The sequence below is a fragment of the Chrysochloris asiatica genome, unplaced genomic scaffold (genome assembly GCF_000296735.1).
Source record: "Chrysochloris asiatica unplaced genomic scaffold, ChrAsi1.0 scaffold00087, whole genome shotgun sequence".
NCBI lineage: Eukaryota > Metazoa > Chordata > Mammalia > Afrosoricida > Chrysochloridae > Chrysochloris > Chrysochloris asiatica.
The window spans coordinates 9356819-9378122 of NW_006408605.1; positions in this window are offsets into that span (position 1 = coordinate 9356819).

Below are 21304 nucleotides of genomic sequence, written 5' to 3' on the forward strand. Positions count from 1 at the left end.
CATTCTGACTCTTGTGGTCAACCTAAGCTCTTTGTAGGCAGAACTGAGCCCAGGCCTTCTGAGAACTAGGGTTGCAGTAGGGGATCAACTTCACTGAGCCAGGCTGATGCTAACCAAGCTCATCATATGCATCATTCATTCAACAAATACTTATTGAGCACAACTGTGTTCCAGCCACCACTTATCTGTCTGTTTGTCTTATTGTGGTGACTTGTGTGCAGCTGTGATACAGAAAGCTATGCCACCAGTATTTTCAATACCAGCAGGGTCACTCATGGTGGACGGGGTTCTGCAGATCTTCCAGACTAAGACAGACTAGGAAGACGGAGAGGCAGTACACAGATGTACACAATAGGATGCATAAGGCCTGTGCTGCACAGAAAATGAGGTCAGGTCCACCCAGGAGCTGAGCCCCAACAACTCAGAAGTCACACTGGGGCAAGGACAGAGGCTGTTGGAGAAGAAGAGCAGGCCAGGTGCAGGATAGACATGGGACACAGTTCTGGCTCAGTGTCAACTCCGCAGCCCTACATTTGTAGGACTTGGGCCCAGGCATCAGTGCCCATAAGAAGCAGATCTTTTGTGGTAAAGAAGTCAGGAACCTGCTTCAGTCCACTTCACACACTGATATGCCACTATGCCCAATCTCTACCTGCTACCTCTTCCCAGGTCATCCATTCATGTGTGGCACAAGAAACTGGAGCAGGCCAATGGTTACCCACTGAAAACCTTATGAGTTACAGCAGAACATTATCAAATATAGTCCCAGAAACTAAGGCCCTCAGGATGGAAAGCATTCAGTAGTATTACTGAGGAATAGCTGCCTCCTCAAAGTAGAGTCGACCATAACGCTGTGAATGGAGTTAAGCTTTTGGGGCTTTCATTTACTGATGGAGAAGAAACAGCTGCCAAACCTCCAGTAATAATCAGAATGTGGAATGTATGAAGTAAGAATCTAGGAAAATTGGAACTTGTCAAAAATGAAATGGAATGTATAAAGATCAATAGATATCCTAGTGAGCTGCAATGGACTGGTATTGACCATTTTGAATCTGACAACTGTATGGCTTATTATGCCAAGAATGACAAATTGAAGAGGAGTGGCATCACATTCCATGCCTAAAAGAACATTCTAGATCTGTCCTGAAGTCTAATACTTTCTGGGATAGGATAATATCCATACACCTACAAGGAAGACCAGTTAATAACACTATTATTCAAATTTACACACCAACCACTAAAGCCAGTGAGGATGAAATTGAAGAATTCTACCTACTTTTCCAGCCTTGATAAAAAAAAAAAATTGATAATTACTGGTGATTAGAATGTGAAAGTTGGAAACAAAGGGGAAGGATCCATAGTTGAAAAATATGGCTTGGTGATAGAAATGATTCTGGAGATCACATGATAGAATTTTGCAAGACCAGTTACTTACTCTTTGCAAATACCTTTTTCCAACAGCATAAATGGTGATTAAACACATGGCCATCACCAGATGGCATACACAGGAAACAAATTGACTACATCTATGAAAAGAGATGATAGAGAAGCTCAATATCATCAGCCAATACCAGGCCAGAGACTGACTGACTATGAGACAGATCATCAATTACTCACATGCAAGCTCAGGCTAAAGTTGAAGAAAATTAAAACAACTCTAGGAGAACTAAAATATGACCTTGAGTATATCCCACCTGAAATTAGAGATGATCTCAAGAGCAAGCTTGATGTATTGTGACCAAAGACCAGAAGAGTTGTGGGATGATGCTAGGAACATCGTATGAGAAGGAAATAAAAGGTCATTAAAAAGACAAGAATAAAAGAAAAGACCAAAGTGGATGTCACAATAGACTCTGAAACTTGCTCTTGAGTGTAGAGAAGCTAAAGTAACTGGAAGAAATGATGAATTCAAAGAGTTGAACAGAAAATGTCAATGGAAGCTCAAGAAGACAAGGTAAAAAATTATAATGAACTATACAAAGACCTGGGGTTAGAAAACCAAAAGGGAAGAACATGTTCAGCATTTCTTAAGCTGAAAGAACTGAAGAAAAAGATTCAAGCCTTGACTGGCAATATTGATGCAATCTATGAGCACAATGTTGAATGATGTTGAAAGCATCAAAAGAAGGTGGAAGGAATATATAGAGTCACAGCACCAAAAAGAATTGATTCTCTGGGATACAGAGATTGAGATATGGTTGAAATAGGCAAAAGGGGGGAAATAATGTTAAGATGCTTGGCTGTCTTTTGAATCTTGTTTTCCCCGGCATACCATTATAAAATAGACACTGGAGGGGGAGAGAAAGGAATAGCCAGAAATAGCACCATAGAAAGCTTGCAAGTCTGTTTTCTGCCTATAACTGATTGGAATACCTAAAATGGGGCTACAATGTGCCCAGTGAAGGAGGCTTCCTGCGGAGCCTTTGTATTACATAAGACCATAGGTGGAATCCAGAATCTTTTGAGGTGGGAAATTTCCACTTGAAAGGACAAGCAGACCAGCCTGGAGCAGCTAGAAGAACAGAAGATACTTTTTGAAAGAAAGACTGACAGGAAAAACACAAAACAATAATGGCAGTCCTACTGATTACTACAAGAACAAGCAAATTGCTCGCCCAGGAGACATCAAGGCAAGTAGTGGGGTACCCTCAGAGCAAACCCCCTTTCAAGACTAAAACTCAGTGGGGATACACTAGCAGACATGCACTCTGACTGGTGACCACGTTCATCACTGATATGGGGAAGTGAGGGATAAACAGCAATGAAGCTGTGAGCTAAGCCCTACAACGTTCAATAGACTCCTGTGAACCCAGGTGGAGATCTGGTTGGCCAGCAGTGCGGCAAGACCTGGTGACTCTTGGGCCCAGAGTCAGTGACATAGCCACAGGACTTGAGTGGAGAATGAAGCGTCCAGCTGATAAGAGAGGGCATATGCATAAGAACACCAACTTGCAGATAATACTCACTTGACCTGGCTTCAATTGACTGAATGATCAGAGCTCAACTAGAACAAGAAAGAAGAGGAACAAAAAAGTAATCTGATACAATTTGATGAACTTACACCTATGGACGCAGTAGCTCAAAAGAGGGAACAAATCCTTACAGCAAGGATCATTCCCACCCCCTCCATGCACAGAGTAGACAGGACATTGTCTATCCAAGTTGACTTGGACATTGGCTGTTCAAAATGAGGGGGCTACAAAGGCAAGAAGTGACTGGCATACAAGCTTTCAAGAGGGAGCTTAGATACAGAGGGCGTGGAGGAAGGTAGACTCTCCACTGAGTAGTATCCAATCTGTTTGGGTGGGGCTGATGAAAGGAGATGGGACTAGGTCTCTTGTGATACAATAGTGAATAATTGTTATCAGGACTGACTGTGAGGGTTGGAAATGTAGCAAAAGGAAGGGAGTGATTAATTTTGCAGTCTAGGAGCAGAGGACCATCAAGGGAGAAGAGTGGAGTGCGGGACCCTACCCAGAGACACAGTGATGCCAGAGATAGAGGCAGAGATGATAACATGGAGAGATGGAGTGGCTGAGGACTCTAGACTCAGAGAGGGAGAGGGGTTGTGTCCTGATGCCCCTGGGGCAGGCTTGCAGGGTATACCCTTTGGTTAGTTTATGATGCTTGGAGGGGATTGTAACCATGGCAATGAAATGATATATGATAGGATGAATGTAAAGCTAATGTTCTCTCATGTAAGCTATCACATAATTCACAATAAAACAGTGAAAAAAAATTGGTTGATGTTCAACCATTTCAAGAGGTAACATGTGGTCAAGAACCAATGGTATTGAAAGAAGACATCCAGACAGCAAAAACAAAAACAAGGCTCCAGGAATTGACGGAATACAAATTGCCATGTTTCAACAGACTGATGTAGTGCTGGAGGTGATCACTCATCTATGTCAAGAAATTTGGAATACAGTTACCTAGCCAAAGGGTTGAAAGAGATCCATATCTGCACCCATTCCAAAGAAAAGTGTCTCAATGGAATGTGAAAATTGTTGAACAATATCATTAATATCACATGCAAGTAAACATGAGGAACCTGTACAAAGACTAGGAGGCAGTTGTTAGAACAGAACTAGTGGATACTGAATGGTCTAAAATCAGGAAAGGTGTGCACCGGGGTTACATCCTTTCACCATATTTACTTCAATCTGTATGCTGAGGAAATAATCTGAGAAACTGGATTATATGAAGGAAAAGCGTGGCATCAGGATTGGAGGAAGACTCATGAACACCCTGCAATATGCAGATGAGACAAGCTTGCTTGCTGAAAGTGAAGAGGACTTGAGATACTTTTGAAGATCAAAGCCTTCAGTAAGGATTGCATTCCATGTAAAGAAAACAAAAATCCTTACAACTGGGCCACTAAATAACATCCTGATAAATGAAGAAAAGACTGAAGTTGTCAAAGACTTTAATTTACTTGGATCCACAATCAGTGCTCATGAAAGCAGCAGTCGAAAAAGTAAATGAAATATTGCATTAGGCAAATCTGCTTTAAAGGACCTCTTTCAAGTGTTCAAGGCTATAGATATCAATTTGAGGACTAATTGGGTCAGGCATACCTGACCCAAGTCATGGCATTTTCAGTGATCTCATATGCATGTAAAAGTTGGACAATGAATAAGGAAGACCTTAGAAGAAATGATGCATTTGCATTATGGTGTTGGCAAAAAATATTGCAAGTACCATGGATTGCCAGAACCACCAGCAAATCTGTGTTGGAGGAAGTACAGTCAAAATGCTCCTTAGAAGTGGGGATGTAGAGATTACATCTCTTGTATTTCGGACATGTTATCAGGAGTGACCAGTCCTTGGAGAAGGACATCACGCTTGGAAAGGTCAAGGGTCTCCAACAAGATGGACTGACACAATGGCAGCATCAATGGGCTCAAACATGGCAACAGTTGTAAGGCTGGTACAGGACTGAGCAGTGTTTTGTTCTGTTGTGCATAGGGTCACTATGAGTAAGATTGACGCAATGGTACAACTGTGTTCTCGTGTGCACTATAGGATTAGCACTAGACTAACCACAAGATCAGTGGTACAAATCCACCAGCCTCTTCTTGGAAATCCTGTGTTGGAACCAACTCAATGGCACTTAACAACTACTATACTCCAGGATTTGCTTTAGGTTCTGGGAATATAACAATAACCTCATTGAATTACACACAAGAGAGGGGATACTGCTGTGGTGTTATTCATTTTACAGATGAAAAAACAGACATTGAGAGTTCAAGTGATTTTCCCAGAGTCACAGCAAAGCTAAGATTTGAAATTAGATCTGTGTCATGTCAGAACTTCCAGTCTTCCCCTTCTCTCACCCCCAACATCACCCGTGCACTTCCCAATCCTTACCCTGATGTTCACAATTGCAGCCTATACTTCTGTGGAGCTTGGATCACCAGGATGAGGGAGTGGGCAGCTCATGCTTGGTTAGTCTTATGCTCCAGGCTATTGATTAATGCAGGCGAGGAAGCACAACAACTAGCTCGCAGGAACTCTGCAGGAAGGTGGCTGCCTTGGGTGGTTCCCAGAGGCTATATGAAGATGGAGTAAAGCTGTGTTTGAGGTGTGTGGATGGAATGAGGGAACACCTGTGTGTTTGCAGGGTACACTGGGGACCCAAGGAATGCCTCCTCTTTGGTTGTGTGACTGTGAGGCTGTGGTAGGCCCCTGCTTCACTCTAGGCTTCAGTTTCCTCATCTATGAATTGGGCACAATAATTGCCCCTTTCCATTGCTGCTATGTTCTTGGCAGGGTGCTTAGTGCACAGTAGGGTAGTTGGAGGGAAGGGGCAGATCTAAAAGCTGGTAGGACCTTCTCTGGGCTCTGCTTAGCCCCAGGAAATGGGTAGGGGTAAGGAGAAGGAGGCGCAGATGTGCGTGAGTCTCACACGAGCAGCCGCATTTAGCCACGGAGTTGGGACTGAAATATTCCTGAGGGAGAAGAACCCTGAGGCTTCAGGGCGGCAACGGCTCGTCAGTGGGGAGCGAAGAAGGGATGTTGTCACCATCTGCCTCGTGTCTGTCTGTGACTAAAATAATACTGGGGTGAGACTCGCCGCAGGCACGGGCCCAGCGTAAGGTTCCCCAGAGAAAGGAGGGGCCAGGGGGTGCTGGAAGGCTTTTGGGGAGCAGCAGAGGGAGCTACTAGGGACAGTTCCAGCCTAGGCTGGGCCCTGGTCTACTTTCCTCCTGAAGGACCACAGGAGTCCATGGGAGTGCACAGACACCTACCTGGGGGGATCAGCCTATGGAGTGTGGGGATTTCCAGACCCAGCTGGGTCCTGCTCCCTAGATTTCCCAGGCATGTACTGAGACCCCAGTAAAGCAGAAGCAACAACAGAAACAAAAAAAGAAGGGAGAGCAGCAAATTGCCTGATTCAGCTTCTATGAGCTTATCCAGAATATTGAAACCAGAAAACGTAGCAAGAAGCTATTTTAATTTCAGCCGACGTTTAAGTTTTGGGTCTATGGTTACTGTGGTTTTATTTTGAATCAAGTGAGGAGCATGTTCCATACTGTCCTTAGGGCTCAGGGCTCTGGAGACTGTGGGCTTGCCTTTTCCCACTGGGCACAGTAGTCATGTGCCAACTGCCTGTAACTGTTGGCACCCCTGAGCCTAGGCAAGCTGCCCCCACAGGTTGGGAACATGGCTGGTAACCATGAATTTAGTTTCTGCCTGAACAGCCACGTCTGGCCTTTTTCTGTGATCAGTTGGATAGTTTTTGTTTTTGTAGAGAGAACAGACCCACAACCTCAGCCGTTTATTTTAACTGCAGGTGCACTCTAACTGCTGATTGCTATGTGCTGACACATTCACAGTTGTCAGGTGAGCGGACATACTTGAGTACCTACTGTATGCAGCAGGCCCTGAGTTCAGGCAGACTGGGCTCACCCTTTGAGTACAAAGTAGAAAAGACTGTAAGATCCCTAGGAGATCTTATGGTGCTGAGGCGGGTGTTGGAGAAGTCAATTGAGGGGGTTACTGGATTTGGCAGGGGATCACAGTAGTTCTCCTGAAGGAGGTGGCTGATGCATTGGACCATAAAGAGGAGACCTTGGCATTAGCAAAGGGAAGTGGGGAGTTTGCCCCAATGTGTACACATTGGAACCTTAGCTGCCACGACAGACCCCATGCTAACTGCTTCACATATGTTTTCTGAGTCAGTCCTTAACAGCACCTTACCATCTTACAGACGAGGAAACTGAGATTCAGAGGTCTAGTAACTTATATAAGCGGTGGGAGTGCAGCCTCGGCTTGCTGTGTGGCCTCATGATGACGTGCTCTCAGGCAGCAGGCAGCAATATGCAGGCCCTGAGCCAAGACACTTCCTGGATTTGGACCCTGGCAGCATACTCCAGAGTGTCTGCAGATGGCTGATGCCTTTCATTGCCATCTGGGCACACTGACCAAAGGAACCTCTGAATGTGTGTGTGTGTGTGTGTGTGTGCAGGTAGAAACTCCTGCTTTCTAGCCTTGAGCAAGCCTCTTTCTCCTCAGAGCCTCAGTTTCCTCATCTGTATAGTGGGGCTACAACAATGTGAAACCCATCTGTGAGAAGTGCTCTGTAAGTTCAATGATCCCTCCAACACTCTCCTCCAAGCACTAGGAGTGATCTTTCCAGAATAATCCAGCCACCAAGCTTTCTGTACAGCCATCCTGAATTATTCAGGACCCTCCAGGTCTGGAGGCAGCCCCTCCCCTCTTCCTGCCCACCAGGCTGTCAACATCAGTCTCTGAACCTCTGCCAGGGCTCTGCTGGCCTCAGGGTCCCAGCCCTCAGCCTGCTCAGGGAAAGCCATGTGTGTATAGAGTGAGGACATGTAAGTGTGGCTGAAGTGACAGAGTGACATTGAGTAAGGTCATGCCTGGGTGACAGTGCATGAGTGTGTGTGCCCTGTGAATGAACATGAGAGACAGTGTGTGTGAGAGTGTGTGACTGTGTGTGGTTGTGTGTAAGTGTGCATGTGTGAGTATGAGCGGGACAGTATGTATGTGTGTGAGAATGGGAATGTAGGAGTAACGGTTTGTGTATGTGCTTGTGTGTGAGTGGCACAGTGTGTGAGGAGTGAGAATGTGAGTGTATTTGGAGCGTGGGCCCTCCTTGGATGAGAGAGAAGCTCAGAGATCTCTCTCACTCAAGAGCACAGGGTGAACTAGAGACCAAATTTCAGACTGGAGAGAGAGGGGTTAGCCCACCTCTACTTCCAGAGTTCCTTCAGTATGTAGGGTGGCACAGGGAAGAAGGGTATATAATGGTTGAATAATTAACAGGACCTGGGGGCGCTCAGGCCACTGCCAATCAAACTGTTCCTGAAGGGTCTCATTTCCTGATGAACAGAGACCCCCCGCAGAAGACAGGCAATTTCCTGTCTTTCTTTCTTTCTCTCCTCCTGGGCCTGAGAGAGCTGAGGACCCCTGTGGGTGAGAGGTGGGGTTTAATCCCTTGGATTTATAGCCAGGTGGCATCCCTCAAAGGTCTTGGGGGTGCTGAGAAGGCATCAGGGTCACGTGACACTCTTGCTGGGAGGACCTGACTCCCACTCCCACATACACATTGGCACTGCCTGGAGGGTTACCATTGGCTGGGGCGGTGGGAAGATGAAGTTCTTGGAGGGTGGGGTGGCACTGTAGGGAGGTTGGGAGTAGACTGGTGTGTGAGCTTTGATGTGAGTGTTGAAGTGTGTTTGTGTGAGGATGTTTGATTTTGGGTCTGTATTTTATGTTTGTGTGTGTAAAAGCACTGTATATGTATATGTTTCTCTGTGTGTTTGTGAGTACCTATTTGCATGCCCATACACATATAAGTGTGAGTTATCTCTATTTGAGGGTGCACATGTTTCTGTGTAGAAGCATGCTATTCATGTGAGAGGGTGAGAGATGAGTGATTGACAGGAAGAGGGGTAGGTGGGGGCCCCCACTCAGCTGCAGGGCATCATCCTTCACCCTGCTTGCCTTGGCCTGACATCTTCTCTGGCTAAGACAGGACCACACTGCTGGGAGTCTGACTGGTGAGCTTTGACTGGCAGAACCTCAGAGCCCCATGGAGGGAGGGCCATACCTTGAGGAGGGGATGTAGGGCCAGATACTTTATAGTTGGTTGGGGAACAGATAGAGTTGGGTACAGAACTGGGGCTGCTTGAGTCTAATGTCTGGGTTCAAGTCCCAGCACCTTCACTCACTGAGATTAGGTGGAGCAAGGCACTTTTCTCACCAGACAGTGGGGATTATAAGGGTCATAAGACTTGGTGGTATGTTGTTGTTGTTGTTAGGTGCCATTGAGTCGGTACCGACTCATAGTGACCTTATGCACAGCAGAATTAAACACTGCCTGATCCTGGGCTAACCTCACTCCATTGATGCTGCCACTTAGCCAATCCATCTCGTCGGGGGGGTCTTTCTCTTTTTCTCTGACCCTCCACCTTACCAAACATAATATCCTTCTCCAGTGACTGGTCCCTCCTGACAATATGTCCGAAGCATGAGAGATGAAGTTCGGCCATCTTGGCCTCCAGGGAGCACTCTGGCTGCACTTCTTCCAAAAGAGATCTATTGGTTCTTTTGGCAGCCCATGGCCCTTTCAATATTCTCCTCCAACACCATAACTCAAAAGCATCAATTCTTCTATGGTCTTCCTTATTCACTGTCCAGCTTTTGCATTCATATGAGGTTATTGAAAATACCAAGGCTTGGGCATATTAGTCATGTTGTTGTATTAGGTGCCATAGAGTTGTTTCTGACTCATAGCACCCTGTGCACAATATGCACTACTGTTGTTACACTTGAGCCCATTGCTACTGCCACTGTGTCAATCCATCTCATTGGGGGGGGGTCTTCCTCTTTTTCACTAATTCTCCACTTTACCAACCATGATGTCCTTGAGACACAAAGTTTTATCATCCTGGCTTCTAAGGAGCATTCTGGCTGTACTTCTTTCAAGTTAGATTTGTTTGTTCTTCTGGTAGTCTGTGATACTTTCAATATTCTTCTCCAACACCATAATTCAAATGCATCGATTCTTCTCCAGTCTTCCTTATTCATTGTCCACCTTCACATGCATACAAGGCAATTCAGGCGCACTAAGCATTAGCCACTAAATATGCTATAAGCCTGCCTTCTCCTCCTGTGCCTGGGAAGTTGGCCAGTTGGAGGCCTGGACATTGACCTGCTCAGAGTCAGGGGAAGGGTAAAATGGTCTTCCTGGACCCAGAAGGACTACTCCTACAGCACCCCTCCTATGAGAGGGATATGTGTGCAGATGTCTGTGGAGGGTTCGTGAACCCAGGATCATCAGGGAGGGGCTAGGAATAAGAGCATAAGCCAGTAGGTCATTCTGTCCATCCCCCTGAATTTTGGGAGGGTCAGCCTACAGACCCCAGACCAAGGAGTGTCTTCTACTCCTCTCCATGGTCAGAAACAGATATGGGCTAAGTCCCATCTCCTCTCTGTTCTCATTTTCCCCCTCTGTAGAGCCAGGCAGGCAAGGGGTGGGAAGACTAAGGGAAGACTGAATGTCCCTGCTGCCTAGTACTCAGTGCTGGCTAGCTCCCCCAGCACCCCTCACTCCCCGCCCCACCCCCCTGCAGAGCCTGTGGCCCGGGCAGCTGTCCGGCTGAGCGGGTTAGCAACACAAGACAGATGGTGAGGGATTATCTCAGCTTCTCAGAGCTAGATGGCGGCAGTTGGGGCGGCGGGTGGAGGTGGGGGGGTGGGGGAACTCTCACACTCTCCCTATCTGTGTGTGTACATACATACACACACACAAACACACACACATATGCACACACAGTTCCCTATTGTCCAGCCTCCTACTACTTATGATGAGGTGGGCAGTGAAGCAGGAGGAGAGATGAGAACCGTGGGATTGGCAGTCTTGGCTCTGCCCCAGTCAGCTCCTGGGATCACAGGCGGAACCAGCTGGACCTCTGAGAAGGCTCTCCCAGGCTCCTGTTGGACCCTGCCCTTGCCTCTATGATTTCTCTGCAGCTGTCTCTACGGAGAGGATATAGCTTTACAGAGAAAACTGAGGCCCAGAGATGTCCGAGCTGTACCCAAAGTCACACAGCATGTTTAGCTCATCATCAGCAGGCTGAGTTCCTGAGGTTGGCAGGTGGTAGATGGAGTCTTTCAGATGTTTGGGCACTGACTGTGGGATTCCTGGCCTTTCTGAAACCAGTGTATGCTTTCCCTAGCACTTGACCATAGTTGCCTATCAGGTCCCACAGGGATGTGTGTGAAGTCAGTCACAGGGGCAGCTACCTGCTGAAGCAACTACACAGCCTCTCTGCCAGGCTCTGGGGGACGGCCTGCTTGGAGTTGGGTAACAGCGCTAGATCTTCAGGCTATGTTACTGGGAAAGAATTGCGGCAGGGTCTGAACCCCACTATCGTGAATTCTCCCACTTGTCCACCAATTTGCACAGGCAAACAGTGGAGAGGCTTTCTCTTCAGCCTCAGCCACAGACTCAGCCCTTCCCTATCCACCCCCAGACAGCCTCCCCACAAGGGCTGAGTCATCTGTGTGGGGACCCAGAGGGGAGTGGGCCGGGAAGCTGGGCTGGATTTTCTAATAGCAACCCCAGGGGACCCCTTTCCCAGCATAGATGGGAGGGGCTGGCTCAGTGGGGGTGGACGGAGCCTTCACAACATAGTCTGGTTCTCTATTCCTTGTTGCCAATGTTCAGATTCCTTTACACTTCCTTGCTGGACCCCAAGAGCCTGGGACAGGGGCAGTGTGGAGTTTCTGGGGGTGGCCCACTTGCTACACAAGGTAAACACACTCTAGGCCCCAGAGGCTTCAGCTTCCATGTGTTCATACCACGGTTGTCAGGGGAAACATGGTCTCAATGTCAGGCTGACATGAGGGTCAGCTGGGTAACCAACTGGGCCAACACTGAAGCTAGTGCCGGGTACCACCCACACTGCTCCTGTCATGCCAACCCCTTTCATGCCATTGGATGGCTTTTCACAGCTCGAGAGGCCCAATTCTTTCCTTTCCCAACTCCAGTCTGAAATTACCCATGACCACAATCATCTGGGCATCGGGAGGTGGCCACGTTGTAGGACGCTGAGCTGAACCTGGTCCCTGGGCTCAGGCCAAGCTTCATCTGGGCTCAGTTGGTCACCTGTATTGTGAAGGTTGGGAGAGAGATCGATCGTTTAAGCTCTCAGAATTCTCTCAGAATTTGTACTGGGGGACTTTACAAGAACTGGGTGGGGTAGGGACTCAATAGCCTCTCCCGCGTGGGATTTTCCTCTAGGTTTCCTTAAGGTTTCAAAGTAACATTCTAAAGAGGCATAGTGAGAGCCAATCAGAGAGTTCATGTAAATAAGGACCCGCTGATTGGCTGTCTCTTTCACGCCCTTTATGAAACTTCAACTTCATCAACTCAGCGAAGATTTTCCCTCTGGCCTAATGCGCCCCACAGGAGGCGGGGCCGGAGGTCACCCAGGCCATTCCCCTGCCTCAGGCTACCTGGCCTGCCAATTTTGTGCCTTACTGGGACAGGCGGAGGAGAGTCTGCAACTCGGGCCCAGGTCCTTAGGGGTTGTTCTGGCACAGAATTCCCTAGGGGGCAGCCCGGGGAATGAGTCCCTCTCCATGCAGGGCCGCAGCAGAGTTGGGTTGCATGCCGCGGGTATCGAGCTTGGCCAGGCGGGATCGATATCTGCCCGCTGGACTGATGAGCGGGGGAGGTGGCCCGATAGGCCGGCTCTGCTGCAGCGTGATGGCCCTGAGTGTTTCCCAGCCTTGCGGCCCTCTCATCCCTCACTCTCAGGGAAACCGAGGCGGGGAAGTGGCGTAGGGACCGAGGGCTCTGCCGGGAACAGAAATCTCCCTAGCTCTCAAGGCGGAGGTGGGGGTCGCCCAGGAATGCGGCCTGGACTCCAACCTTCTCTCTGTCCCCCACTCCCTGAGGTCTCCCCAGCTCGCGGCGGTGCCTATATCTGTGCAAGTATCCTGTCCTCTAATCCCTTCCTTAGCCTTGCTCCCACTCTCATTGTGAGTCCTCTCTTTAGCTGTGAGGTCCCTCCCATCCTTCTTTTCTCTTTGTGGGCGTCTCTGTCTCTATCTCTACATCTCGGCTTCCAATTTTCTCTACCTGTCAGCCTCTGTCTCTGCCAGTCTCTGTCCCTCGGTTTCTGCTTAGATCTTTCTTCGCCTCTTGTTCATTTTCGCGTTCTCTCTTTGTCTGTCTGGCTCTCTCTTCGCTCCCTCCCTTCAGTACCCCCCCCCCCCACCTCACAGCTCTGTTTACGACATCCCCAGGGCTGGCAGGTGGGCGGGGCTGCAGCAGAAAGGGGGCGAGGAAGGGAGACGCAGCCTCCCCCCCAGCTGTTAACCTTCACGCTTCAGGCCTCTGCGGATGGCAGAGGAGGGGGAAAGCCCAGCTGCCACCTTGGCGGAGGTGACCAGGCGGGGGCTGGAGGATGTTCCTCCCTCTGGGCTTATCTCTGGGGAGATCGGGGCAGGAAGGAAGGTGAAGGTGGGTGCCTTCGGCAGAGGAAGGCTGTTGGCGATGGTTGCTTGAGATCTCGAAGGCTTTTGCTGACAGGGAGTGTGCCCCAAAGGAGCTCGGAACAGCGCGGGCACTGCCCGCGGCCTGGCCGGACGTGGGAGCTGGTGTGAGAATCCCGCCCATCTGTGAGCCGGCCTCACGCCGTCAGACCCAATTTATCTCGCCGCCAAAGTTTCACAGCCATCTGCTCGAGTGGAACGGTTTCCAGCGCTGGCCCCACCGGGCCCCCCAGCCAGCGCAGGGATGTTTTCCAATACGACAGCATTGCGGCCCCCCCCCAAAGCAAGGAGGGGGTGTAGGGGGAGGCGGCAGAACGCGGTGCGTCGGCCTGGCAGGCAGCCCTCTCCAGCGAGCGAGTCGACCCTGAATTTTAAGCGATTGATCAGGAAGCGCAGGCCGTTCCCATCACTTAGAGCAGCCAAATGCGACGGCGCAGGGATTTCAAGGGGCGTTTGCGGAGGCGGTAATGAGGTCACCGTCACCGCGCCAGCCTGATGGCGGGAGGGGACTAAGGCCTACGGGCACATATGTGTACACATGCCTGTGAACACAGCCCCACCTGTATCCACGTGACGCTCAGGGCCACAGCACTGACCCAAGAGGACTCGTATTTGCATATGAGCTGGTCAAACAACCCCACCCCCACCCCCACCCCCACCCCCACCCCCACCCCCACCCCGGAGTCAGCAACAGCTTGTGCAGATTCTAGCTCCTGGCCCAGCCAGAATCACCTCAACTCAGCACAGGACCCCCAACCCTCGTCTCCTCCCCAACATGTACCTAAAATACACATATTTGGGCACTTGCCCATGGCACTTGTGAACAAGCTTGTGGAGACAGATGTAGTCCAGGTCCCTGGTAGTCACACAGGTGCACACATTCCTACTACACATCTAACCGCAATGCTCATGCATTGGTACGCACACACATTCATACACCACCACTGTCAGCCCAGCGTCCAGGAACACACAACCCTACAAACCCCTCTTGGGGTCCTGGGACGTGCATACACGTGCACACTTGCTTCCAAGGCCCTGAGTTTGCTGCTGTGTCCCCGCGGGTGGGCGCCTCCACTGCCCGCCAGGCAGTGCGGGTGGAGACCTGGAAGAGAACAAAGGCTGGGCCGGTGCTAGGGAGGGGGAATGAGCCCCCGGCCGTCCTCCTTGGTGATGCTCGTCTGTCTCGGCTCCACGGCCACCGCATCGAGCGGCTCTGATTGCCGAGTAAATCACCCCGATGATCTGAATAATTATCGTCTCCTGAAAAGGGAAGGGAAAAAAAAAAAAAAGCCAAGGGAATAAATAAATGGAGAAGAGAAGCAACCACCTGATTTCTCGGAGCCCTGGAAAGGGAGGTAGTGGGATCTGTCTGGGTGCCAGGGTCCCCCTGCAGATCCCAAAGACTTAATTGGAACGTGTGGTGCAGGTGGGGGTGTGGCGAGCCTAAACCAGAGAGGACACAGTTTTCTCCTTCATTCCCCATGCCAGAGTCAGGCAAGCCAGTTCACATGCACACTCTTTCTGGTCCTAACCCTATCAGGCTCATCTGACCTGTAGGACTCCATCCTGTTTCCAGGGTTTTGCTCAAGCTTCTCTGCCCCTTGGATGCTCTCTCCCTGCTACTCTGACCTGATTCTCCCATATTGAAGTTCAACTCCAGGCTGCTTCCTCTGGGAAGTTCTCTGTGACTGCCCAGTCACTCCTCAGATCTTCCTCTTCCCGCCCTTCCTGAGGCTGATTTCACATACCCTGACTCTTTTCAGTGTGTTCATCTGGTCTCAGTTGGAGCTTTCATGGGAAGTTGTTGTTAAGTGCCGTTTACTCAGTTCGACTCATAGCGATCCTGTATAGGGTTTCCAAGGAGTGACTGGTGAATTTGAACCTCTGGCCTTGCAGCTCAAACTGACCTTTTGGTCCATCCAGTGCATTAGCCTGCAGCACCACACCAGGACTAGATTTTAAACAACAGCACAGTTATTGCCCTGTCCTGAGCATTGCAGGTGTGCTGGCCCTGTGATAATGTCCAGACACATTCTCCTTTCACTGTGGATACTCCCAGAATCTTCAGGGGAGTGCTATTCCCATTTCACCAAAGGGGAAACCGAGGCTAAGTGAAAATGAAGCTTAGGTCTGCCTTTCTTCCAAGATTTATCTTCTGGAGTACCCCTGATCCCACAGGTTGGAGGAATTGTTCCTCCTCTGGGTCCCAGCATCATGACATAAGTACTTCAATTCTATCCTGCCCTGCCCCCCACCAGCACTGCCTAGTCTTCCCCCCCACACACATTTTCTAGCCTCAGGAGGGGTGTCATCAATGTATTTTGACACCCCCCCCAACCTCCCAAGGGCACGACCCTTCCCCTACAGTCCCAGCATCAAAGGAAGGACAGCTTAGCCTTGTGCTTCTTCTGCCTGAAATGGTTCCAGATGTGAGACCTGCGGGGGGTCTGCAGATAGGTCAGGGGGTCTGCAGATGTGGCACAGTGATAGTTCAGCACATGGCTACATTTCCTCCTGGAGGCTGCCTTAGGGGAGACCAAGTTCCCTTCCACTCCTGGTACCCGAACTGTTGTGAAATGGGAACAGAACATGGCTACTGAAGAGATGGTGGTTCAGGGAGAGGATCTCTTAGGAGGCTGTGGAAGGAGGAGGCCTGAGTGACCTGGACTGCAGAGAAGTTGAAACCCATTCTGAATTTGCATTCTAGCCTCCAAGGGGACAGGCTGCTAGATATGGGGCTTGGGGCCATATTCATCTCTGTGTTCTCCAGGCTGTGCAAGGGGGCCCAGGACTGAGAGCTTTAGATCCCCCACCCTGCCTCAGAAAAGTTACATTTTAGATGGGGAAATAAGGCAGGGGCCCCAAACTAGATGATGGTGCCTATGTAGGACTCACCCCAGGGGAATCTGGGGACATGGGAGGGTCTAAGACTTTGTGACTTGTTTAGAGCACTTACAGGTGGAACATGGTGTTAGTCTGTTGCTGTTACTGTAAAGTGCAGACTAGTCAGTCTTGGTGTGGTGCTGTGGGTTAGTTAATGCACACTAGACTGCAAGGTCCTTTGAACTGCAAGGTTGGCGGTGGTTCAAGCTCACCAACTGCTCCTTGGAAACCCTATTCAGGGTCCTTATGAGTCAGAACTGACTCGACAGCACTTACCAACAACAACAGTTGGTTCCAACTCATAGTGACCCTGTATAGGGTTCCGAGGAGTGGCTGGTGGGTTTGAGCAGCCAACCGTGAGGTTAGCAGTTCAGTGTTTATCCTACAGTGCTAGGTGTTGGTCTAGAGCTACATTTATGTAGTGCCACCTCTGGGTATGGGAGAAGAGATAGGGATCAGCCTGGTTCTGGGAAACCTTCTAGGGGTCTAGGGCAGCACCTCCATACAGGGATGAAGGCAGGATGGCCAGTATCCTTGGAAAGCCACACAGGTACAGGCCACCCCATGCCTCTCCCAGCTGTTCTTAGCCTCAGGTGGCACAAGATAGTTTGGTTCCAAACCAACAGCTAGTTATTTAGTATCTACTATGTGCTGGGCGCTGGGGGTACAATAAACTAGGGTTCAGAGAGCCTACTTGGCAGGTTGGGAAGCATACTTACCTTCCCACACAGATTCAAACAGATTCACTCCACACATACATTCTGAGCATGACCCACTGTGAAACCCAAGGGAGACAATAATCAATGTAGTTGTTGTTGTTATGTGCCATCGAGTCGGTTCCGACCCATAGCGACCCTGTATAGAGTTTCCGAGGGTGTAAATCTTTACGGGAGTAGAAAGCCTCATCTTTCTCCCGCGGAGCGGCTGGTAGTTTCGAACCGCTGACCTTAAGGTTCGCAGCCCGATTCGTAACCACTACGCTACCAGAGCTCCTTAATCAATGTAGTAGATGCTGCTTAATTATTTACAGGCTGTGAGCACCTTAGTGAACCTCAGTTTCCATACCAACAAAGTGGGAATTATTACAGGTTTCATTGTGTGCCTATGAGATCATCCAGAATTTAGCCCAGAGCCCAGCCCATAGTGACTGTTCATCACCATTATTAATTGAGAAGGAGGGACTCTAGATTGAACCAGGCCATCCTAGGGCAGCCTCTCTTCCCAGGGATGAAGGTGGTGAGACTTGGCAGGCCCTCTGAGTTGCACTGTTCTTCCCTAGCGGCTGAAGGATTGATTTCCCTACTTGCCACAGCCTTTCCCCACACTGGCTTGAACTAGCTCTCACTTTCTCTCTGCTTGTCTATAATTTCATTCATCTGTGTCTATTTTTCTGTTTTGCCCCCCCCCCCATGAGTTCACGCCTCAGGCAAAATTACCTCCTACCCACATATCCAACTCAACTCTTCACCCAGACAGAAGCAGACTCAGACCTTTTCATGTAACAGTAACAAAAGTATACACAAATGTAACAGTAACAAAAGTATATCTGGACACACACACAGATAAACCAGTGTAGAGACAACCACACACACTTACATTCAAGCATACACAGGCACGAAGACATCTACACCAACACACACACACACCACAAATATGCACAGGTACATACACACAGACACGTTCGGTGACAAACACATATGGATAGGCAAGCATATTGCACATACAAGAACTCACAGGCATCCACACTCACACACACACCTAGGAAAGACAGGTACAAACAAGGACATATAGAAACACAAAGGTATACTTGAAAGGACACAAAAGCATATTTGCACAGTTAAGGCACACACCCTCATGTACACACACGTACACACATAGGCACACACCCGTTCTCTTGCCTCCGCCCCCCTACCGTAGGAAGCTGGCTGCCCGCCAAGCGCGGAGCTTTCTGCTGGGTGTGCACAACCTTTCACAGGCTATAATTGAGTCGAGGGTGATTTATAACACAGCAAAGCCCCTGCCCAAACGGGCTGCCCCCATCCATTGTAGCCCTGCCCAGAGCCGTGTACCCCTCCTCCCTGTACAGGGTCACACACTCAGGCCCCTTCTAGGGAGGTGGACTTACTTTCCTTGCCACCAACTCTTTTCTCAAAGAGGTTATGCCTGAACTCTCCTACCCCACCATCACCACCAAACCCTGAATTAGAAAGCTCAGCTAGGAGACCAATTACAGCCTTTCTACCTGCTTGGCTGGGGACAATCAAGACCCTAGCTGTGCTCCCTGAGCTGCTACAGGAGAAACTGAGTTTAGACATGAGAAGGGACTTCCCGTAAACCAGGGATAGAGGAGAGGATCTGATCAGCAGGGCTTCCAAGGTTCAGGAAGAGGGGAAGACCACTGTGAACCTCATTTCCCACTCCTCTATTTTTTATTTTTGGTAACTGAGCTGACTGTGCCCTCCTTCCCAGCTGTCCCCCTGGCCAGTTTGCTGGACCTGTGATTAATTGCATTAATTAGACCTTGAAGTTTGGCTCATGAAGTCCTCTTGTCCACCTAAGGAGGAGTTGTAGAGAGGACCTATGGTTTGGTGTGTGGGGTAAGTAAGAACCCTGACCCCTCACCTTTGACCCTAACATGGACCAGCAGGTCTAGCCACTGGTCCGTGTAACTAGACTAAGAGCTATTTCATCCTCCCAGTCAACTCATGTGGTTAGTTCTGATGCTGTTAACCCATGTTGACTGTGAAAGTAACCAAGGCAAGGCCCAGAGAGGCCAAGTCCTTCTGTAAAGATAGACTGATTGAAGGTGGAGTTGGAACCGCAGACAGCAAAGCAAAGAATGGCTAACCTGACTCAGAAATGAACCCCACAACTGAACCCTATTCAATCTTCATGGTCTGTGGTGCTCAAGGGGCCTGCTTTCTGGAGCTAGAGAGTCTCCTAGAAAGGGCTGGTGGTGGTGGTATGCTGTGGAGTTGGTTCTGACTCATAGTGACCCTGCATAGGGTTTCCGAGGCTGTAAATCTTTACAGTAGCAGAAAGCCTCATCTTTCTCCTGCAAAACAGCTGGTAGTTTCGAACTGTCAACCTTGAGGTTAGCAGTGTGATTTGTAACCACTATGTTACCAGATTTGGGTTTAGATTACAGCATGAGTGGCTCAGATTAGACTCAAGAGGGACCTCCTTGGCAACAAAAAGGTCAGGTCGGAAGCCAAGAGAAGTGCTGTGGGGTAGGAGAGTACAGTGGAGGGATTGGGTTACCTTCAGAGAAGCCCACATGATAATAGCAACCAACATTTACTATTTGCTTATTGAAACTGACAATCCCATGAGTGAACATTTAAAGCCTATTTTAGAGGTGAATAAAACTGAGATTCTGACAATTTAAGCCATCTGCCCCTACCAAGTAGATTCAAGGCATCACATCGCCACCCCCATCCTTTCCCCACCACTGTATCCTGGGAGGACTCATCCTCTGTGGTCTGATGACCCAGCTCTTGGCCTCCTCCAACTCATTACAACATGTGAGTTAGGGTGTGAAAGGGGTGGCCTTGAGGGCACACAGTCTGTCTCAGAGACTGCTGGGATGGGGATTTGTGTTTGGACGTGTGTGTTTGTCACTGTGTGTGTTTCTGTGACCCAGGGTTAGATATTTGTATAGGTATCTTTGTGCGTTGTCCTGTGGGTTTGTACTTGTCTTTGTGTATCTCTGACTATTTTTGTGTATTTATAGACTATATTGTGTCTCTCTTCCCATGAAGGCTGTGTGGTATGTGTATGTTCTCATATTTGTCTCAGTGTGTGTGTGCCTTTGATATGTCTGTCTCTGTCCCAGCTTCGGCGTATATCTCTGTGTGAGCATCTCTGTGTGAGCATCTCTGCAGGATCTTCTGGGTATATGCATGTCCACGTGGCTCCATGTCTGTCTCTGCAAGTGACTTTAGGTGTGACAGTGTGTGATGGCGTGACTTTATTTCTCTGTATCTGTGTGTGTGACTCTGTAAGTGTGTGCGTGTATGTGAAACAGTGTATGTGTGTGACAGAGTGGTGAGTGTGTGACTGGGTGTCAGGGCTGGGACTAGAGTGGGTGCAAAATGGAAAGGGATAAAAAAAAAACACCAAAACAACCCAACTCAGTAATTAAGAGAAATAATATTTTAATGTAATATTTACACAAAAATCATAGTGAAAAAAATTTCTGTAATGAAAATAATCACAATCTGAACTAAAGCACAGTATGTGTGTATGTCTGTGTGACTGTGTGTGTATGGCTGTGACAGTATGTGTGACTGTGTGTCCATGGTTCTATGTGCCCTTCCCTCCCGCGCCCCGCCGCCAGGTGAGCCCCCGCCTCCAGTCACGCTGCGCTGGACTGAGCCTCGGTAATTTCCGAGTCGGCGGCGGCTTTGTGTGCACCGGCCGCTGTCTTGGGGGCGGGGATGGAAGGGAGGGTTATTTCTCCCCCCTCTTCCTTTTTATTGGGTCATTAACAACGGCCCGGACTGCCGCTGCGCTGCCCCCCCTCCCCCTTTCATGTCTGCCGCGCCTCCCGCCATTATCTCCCACCGCTGCGCGGCGTAATTCGATGCCAATCAGGTTTGGGGCGCTGAGGCAGCCGGATCAAAGACGGGGCCGCGGCGCTGGAGGGGCCGGTGGTGGTGGGGGGACGGGCTGTATTCCCCGGGGTCCAGGCACCCACTTGTGTCTCGCCCAATCACCCAGGTTCAGACTGGGGAGGCCCCACCCAGACCGTGAGGGGTTCATGGAGGAACGTGGTGTGATTGCAGGGGTCAGTGACTGGATTACGTTGTACTGTAGAGTCCCAGGGCCCCAAGTGGACTGGAGTTTCGGGGTGACTTTCTGGAGGGAGTGGCTTTTGGGCGGA